Genomic DNA, 6,450 nt, shown 5'->3' on the forward strand with positions numbered 1-6,450 from the left:
TGTGCACGCTTGTGCTGGTGTAAAGTGGCCAAGTCACATGGCTATGCAGTCTCCACTTCCGTATTATTTTCACACTCATATTGCTTAAATGTTATATAGTAGGGATTGCAAGAACTTTTAAATTAAAAGTACTTCAAGAAGATACAGCTCCGTTTCTGTCAATTGAATGAAATGCATGTCTGTCAATTAAATGTGGCTCAATATTCTGTCTCATTTAATGACTTTATTCTGAAATTTCTGGCTTCAAAGATTATAACTTACCACAACGCTCTTCCCCATCTAGGTTCTAGACCAAAGAAGAAATTAGCCATAATTTTATTACTGTACTGGAGTAAACAACCTCACCTACCCAGTAAAGACCCAATAAAGGCCTTGGGTCCTATCCCCAGGGGAATATACTACAGACATGCATACACGTGTTTTCCAAAAACATGTACAGAAATGGTCATATAAGTAATACACATAATTGCCTCCAAAAGGAAACTATCTAAATGACTATAAACAATAGAAGGGAGAAATAAAAATTCTGGTATATTCATACAATGGAGTACTAAATAGTAACATGAGTGGACAAACTATAATTACATGCAGCTGTATAGATAAATCCCACAAACATAATGTTCGGGGGGAAAAGGTCATGCATAGAAGAGTCCACTGACGGATGAATGGATAAAAAAGATGGATATTACTCGGCATTCAAAAAGAATGAAATCTTGCCATTTGCAACTACATGGATGGAACTGGAGGTATTATGCTAAGTGAAGTTAGTCAGCCAGAGAAAGACAAATATCATATGACTTCGCTCATATGAGGAATTTAAGAGACAAAACAGATGAACATAAGGGAAGGGAAGCAAAAATAATATAAAAACAGGGAGGGGGACAAAACATAAGAGACTGTTAAATACAGAGTACAAACTGAGGGTTGCTGGAGGGGTTGAGGGTGGGGGAGGGCTAAATGGCTAAGGGGCATTAAGGAAGACACGTTGGGATGAGCACTGGGTGTTATATATCGGAGATGGATCGCTGGAATCTACTCCTGAAATCATTATTGCATTATATGCTAACTAACTTGGAGTAAACTAAAAAATAAATTTTAAAAATTGTACTAATAAATAAAAAGAAATTGGTTACATAAAAAGAGTACATACGGTCTGATTCTGTGTATGTAAAGTTTAAATACAAGCTAAGCTAATAGTGTCAGAACTAGGATAGTGGTTACCTTTGGGAGTAGGTAGTTACTGGAAAGGAACCCAGAGGGTCTATGGGCTCATGGAAACATTCTTTTCCTTGATCTGGATGCTGGAGTTATATACATATAACTGTGTTCTCTTGTTTCTGTGTTATAACTGAATAAAAACACTTTTGAGGGACGCCTGGGTGGCGCAGTCGGTTAAGCGTCCGACTTCAGCCAGGTCACGATCTCGCGGTCCGTGAGTTCGAGCCCCGCGTCAGGCTCTGGGCTGATGGCTCAGAGCCTGGAGCCTGTTTCCGATTCTGTGTCTCCCTCTCTCTCTGCCCCTCCCCCGTTCATGCTCTGTCTCTCTCTGTCCCAAAAATAAATAAAAACGTTGAAAAAAAAAATTAAAAAAAAAAAAACTTTTGAAAAAGCTACTTTGGACCCCTTGGCCCATCTAGTTATTGAACCATCCCCCACTTCTCCATAGTCAAATCCCTTTAAAACATGATCTTCCAAAAACCTTGGGGTCATCTTTGGCTCTTCTGTTTTTTTTACACACCACATCCAGTCCAGCATTAAAACTTGCTAGTTTTAACTTAAAAATATATTGAGTCTGATTGCTTCTCACCATCTCATGAGCACTCTGGTTCATCATCTCCTATTGGCATTATTGCAATGAGCCAACTAGTGGGGCACCTACACCACTCGGTCTGTTCTCTGCATGGCAGAGAGCAAATTTTTTTTTTTTTCCATCTCAAATCAGATCATATCATTTCTCTGCTCAAACCCACTCCATTTGGGGGCGCCTGGGTGGCGCAGTAGGTTAAGCGTCCGACTTCAGCCAGGTCATGATCTCGCGGTCCGTGAGTTCAAGCCCCGCGTCAGGCTCTGGGCTGATGGCTCAGAGCCTGGAGCCTGTTTCCGATTCTGTGTCTCCCTCTCTCTCTGCCCCTCCCCCGTTCATGCTCTGTCTCTCTCTGTCCCAAAAATAAATAAACGTTGAAAAAAAAAATTTAAACCCACTCCATTTCATTCCAAATAAAAGCCAGAGTCCTTAAATACCCTTATAGGATCTGAACTCTCATTTCTGCTCTGACCTCTAACTATTCCCCTTTGCTCTTTCTACTCCAGTCACTTGACATATTCTTTCTTTAGAAATTTTACATCAGGGGGCGCCTGGGTGGCTCAGTCGGTTAAGTGTCTGACTATTTCAGCTCAGGTCATGATCTCACGGTTTGTGAGTTTGAGCCCTTCATCAGGCTCTGTGCTGATTCTCTCCTTCTCTCTCTGCCCCTCCCCCCCCCCTCTCTCAAATATAATAAACATTTTTTAAAAGTTATTAAAAATAATATTAAAAAATAAATTTTACATTGGTCGGCCCTCTGGCTGGAATACTTTTCCTACAATTATTTCCATGGCTTCCTTTCTCACTTCTTTTGGGTCTTTCTTCAAATAGCTTAGCTTCAGTAAAACTTCCCCCACCAACCTACATAAAATTACAGCTCTCTCTCCCTATCACTTGCTTATTTTTTCCTCAAATCACAATGATCTGACATACTATGTATTTTATTTGTTTGTTAATTGTATGTCAACCCCCACTAATCTAGAAGCGAGGGCACTCACTTACTAGTCTCTTCTGAGGTTTTCAACCCCTATTTGTGTGTTTTCAAACGTGTGTGTATTAGTATTTTTACACTGAGGGTGGAGGGCCTTGGAGAATCTTCCTTGTTCTGTAAGCCAAGCAACACAATAAAATATTTTTCTAATTTATTTTTAATGTTTATTTATTTCTGAGACAGAGCATGAGTGGGGGAGGGGCAGAGAGAGAGGGAGACACAGAATCTGAAGCAGGCTCCAGGCTCTGAGCCGTCAGCATAGAGTCCGACACGGGGCTCAAACTCACAAACCGTGAGATCATGACCTGAGCCGAAGTCGGTCGCTCAACCGACTGAGCCACCCAGGAGCCCCTAAAATATTTAATCCAGGATCCATTTCTTATTTGTTTGTTTCTCTGGCAACAGAAAGGTTCTTAAGAATATCTGGAGAACTATATTTAGAATTATCTGGAATAAGATTTCAATAAGATTTCAAATAATACTCTCTGGCATATATTCAGAATTATCTGGAATAATATTCCAAACTGACAGCAGGTGCAGTCAAGACATTGTGTGTTTCATTTGCAACTTCCCTCCACTCCCCCCACCTGGTCGTCTTTCATAAATGGCATGTCCAACTGTTCAATCTCTAAAGCTAGGGATTTGGGCGTCATTTTGTACTCCCTCTTTTGTCTCACTACTGTATTCACTTTGGGAACTCAATCAGGCAAGAACCACTACCAAGAAGGTCTAATAAATTCTCGGCGAGAAAAGGAGTGAACACTTTCGACCAAGTCTAAGCAGACATTGCACATATTTAACATACATATTAGAACTCTGTGTTCTCTCAACTTTTTAGAATAAAATTGCAGGTTCCCCAAAAGGTAACTCACAATTACTGGCTGAGCCACACATACTCAAATCCATACCACGAGTTCTTTATCCTTCTTCCCATCTTAACCAGCATGGGTGAAGATACTCCCTGGTGGCCTGATGGGAGCAGTCATGTTGAGAAAGCAGGGAACTGAGGGCAGCCAACCAGCAAAACCCAGGGCCCTGAGTCATACAACCACAAGGAAATAAATTCTGTCAATAACCTGACTGTGCTTGGAAGTAGGTTTTGCCCACTTGAGACTATAGATGAAAATACGGCCTGTCTGACACCTTGATGATAGGTATCCATGTGAGACCCTGAGCAAAGCCTCTCAGCTAGGCCCTGCTTCAACCCCTGATCCATGAAAATGGTAAGGTAACACATTTGTGTGTTGTTTTGAGCCACTATATTTGTGGTAGTTAATAGTAATTAAAAAAAAATGAATACGGGGGCATCTGGTGGCTCAGTTAAGCGTCTGACTCTCGATTTTGGCTCAAGCCTCGCATCGGGCTCTATAACGACAGCTCGGAGCCTGCTTGAGATTCTCTCTTTCTGCCCCTCCCCTGCTCACATTTTTTCTCTCTCCCTCTCTCTCTCCCTGCACCCCTCTCTCTCAAAATAAATAAACTTAAAAAAAAAAAAAAAGAACACACACACTAGATTATTGCATGGAAGATGTAAGGGAAAGCCAAGCTCAAATTTCAGCCTCAACCCTTACCAGCATTAACGTTGGACCTGTTTCCTCCTCTTTAAAATGGGTGTGATAATAAAACCTACCACCCAAAGTTGTTGCGAGAGTGACATGGTAGCACATGCACAAGCGTGACTCTATGGAGGGAGTAAGTATCTCATGTTATTTAAAGCAGCATTGGCACATGCTAAGTGCTAAATGTTTCCTGCCAAACGCTAAGAGTGGTCTTCTGCAGGTTGGAAGCAAGAGGGAATAGAGGGAATACCATTTCCACCCAAAGAATATCATCCTGGTGGCAGCTGTCCCACAGAGATCCTCTCACCTCACCTCTCCGTGGAATAGGCTAGTTTCTGCCTTCTGGTCTGAATTCATAGACTGAAATATTATCAAAGGACCCATCTTTAAGAAGAAGCAGGGGGAAAAGGCAGAGGCTGACAACTATAACCTGCTCAAAACAATAAAAGGAGACATGTTTTTTTGAAAGGACCAAGGCAGATAAAATTGTGTCTCCTGTTTATCATCAGTTATTCTTTCCTAAAAATCAGGTATTCTTCATGAAGACGCTTCTTTCGCATCATTTTACAGGAAAAACCATATGCTATTAGTCAGCCCAAGCTCCCATACAATTTCCCCAAATGTTAAATAAAAGGCAATAAAATATCTATGTGTGAATGGCAAACCAACATGTCAGGTTACAAAATGCTTAATCTATTGTAATTCCTTGATCGCCAAATAATCACAATGGTTGGTAACAGGTGCTTTTCTTGCTGAGTGTGGCTGCAGTGTGAGTCAGCACTGCCCTGGGTCCACCTCCCTTTTATTGCCACGGCATGCTTTTCACGACTTCTCCACGTGATTCTGGTGATCTGTCACTTCTGGTTAGAATTTGAGTACAGACCTGTCCCACACTTTGTTTCGTTTAAAAGGTTGCCTTGCCAAAAGACATGAATAGACACTTCTCCAAAGAAGACATCCAGATGGCCAACCGACACATGAAAAAATGCTCCACATCACTCATCATCAGGGAAATACAAATCAAAACCACCATGAGATACCACCTTATAGCTGTCAGAATGGCTAACACGAACAACTCAGGCAACAACAGATGTTGGCGAGGATGCGGAGAGAGGTTCTCTTTTGCATTGTTGGTGGGAATGCAACCTGGTGCAGCTATTCTGGAAAACAGGATGGAGGTTCCTCAAAAAACTAAAAATAGAACTACCCTATGACCCAGCAATTGCACTACTAGGCATTTATCCAAGGGATATAGGTGTGTTGTTTTGAAGGGACACATGCACCCCCATGTTTATAGCAGCACTATCAATAATAGCCAAAGTATGGAAAGAGCCCAAATGTCCATTGATGGATGAATTGATAAAGAATATGTGCTTATATTATATATATAATTATATATATAATATATTATTATATTATATACTATATTATAATATATATTATATTATTATATTACATATAATTATATTATATAATTATATATAAATATATATTTAATATATATTATTCTATTATTATATAATTACATTATATAATAATATATTATATATAATTATGTTATATATATATCTCATATACTCATATACTCATATAATGGAGTATTACTCAGCAATCCAAAGAATGAAATCTTGGGGCACCTGGGTGGCGCAGTCGGTTAAGCGTCCGACTTCAGCTAGGTCATGATCTCGCGGTCCGCGAGTTCGAGCCCCGCGTCGGGCTCTGGGCTGATGGCTCGGAGCCTGGAGCTGTTTCCGATTCTGTGTCTCCCTCTCTCTCTGCCCCTCCCCCGTTCATGCTCTGTCTCTCTCTGTCCCAAAAATAAATAAACGTTGAAAAAAAAAAAAAGTTCAAAGAATGAAATCTTGCCATTTGCAACTACATGGATGGAACTGGAGGGTATTATGCTAAGTGAAATTAGTCAGTCAGAGAAAGACAAAAATCACATGACTTCACTCATATGAGGACTTTAAGACACAGAACAGATGAACACAAGGGAAGGGAAGCAAAAAGAATAAAAAAACAGGGAGGGGGACAAAACATAAGAGACTCCTAAATATGGAGAACAAACTGAGGGTTCCTGGAGGGCTTGTGGGAGG

General features: G+C 40.6%; 1 protein-coding gene across 1 annotated transcript in view; it reads right to left on the reverse strand.

Annotated features, from left to right (window-relative positions):
• The window catches only part of LOC122483831 (membrane-spanning 4-domains subfamily A member 4A-like), a 98,423-nt gene that overhangs the window by 74,496 nt on the left and 17,477 nt on the right, over positions 1 to 6,450 (reverse strand). The window lies entirely within an intron of this gene.

The sequence above is a fragment of the Prionailurus bengalensis genome, chromosome D1 (genome assembly GCF_016509475.1).
Source record: "Prionailurus bengalensis isolate Pbe53 chromosome D1, Fcat_Pben_1.1_paternal_pri, whole genome shotgun sequence".
In the NCBI taxonomy this organism is placed as follows: domain Eukaryota; kingdom Metazoa; phylum Chordata; class Mammalia; order Carnivora; family Felidae; genus Prionailurus; species Prionailurus bengalensis.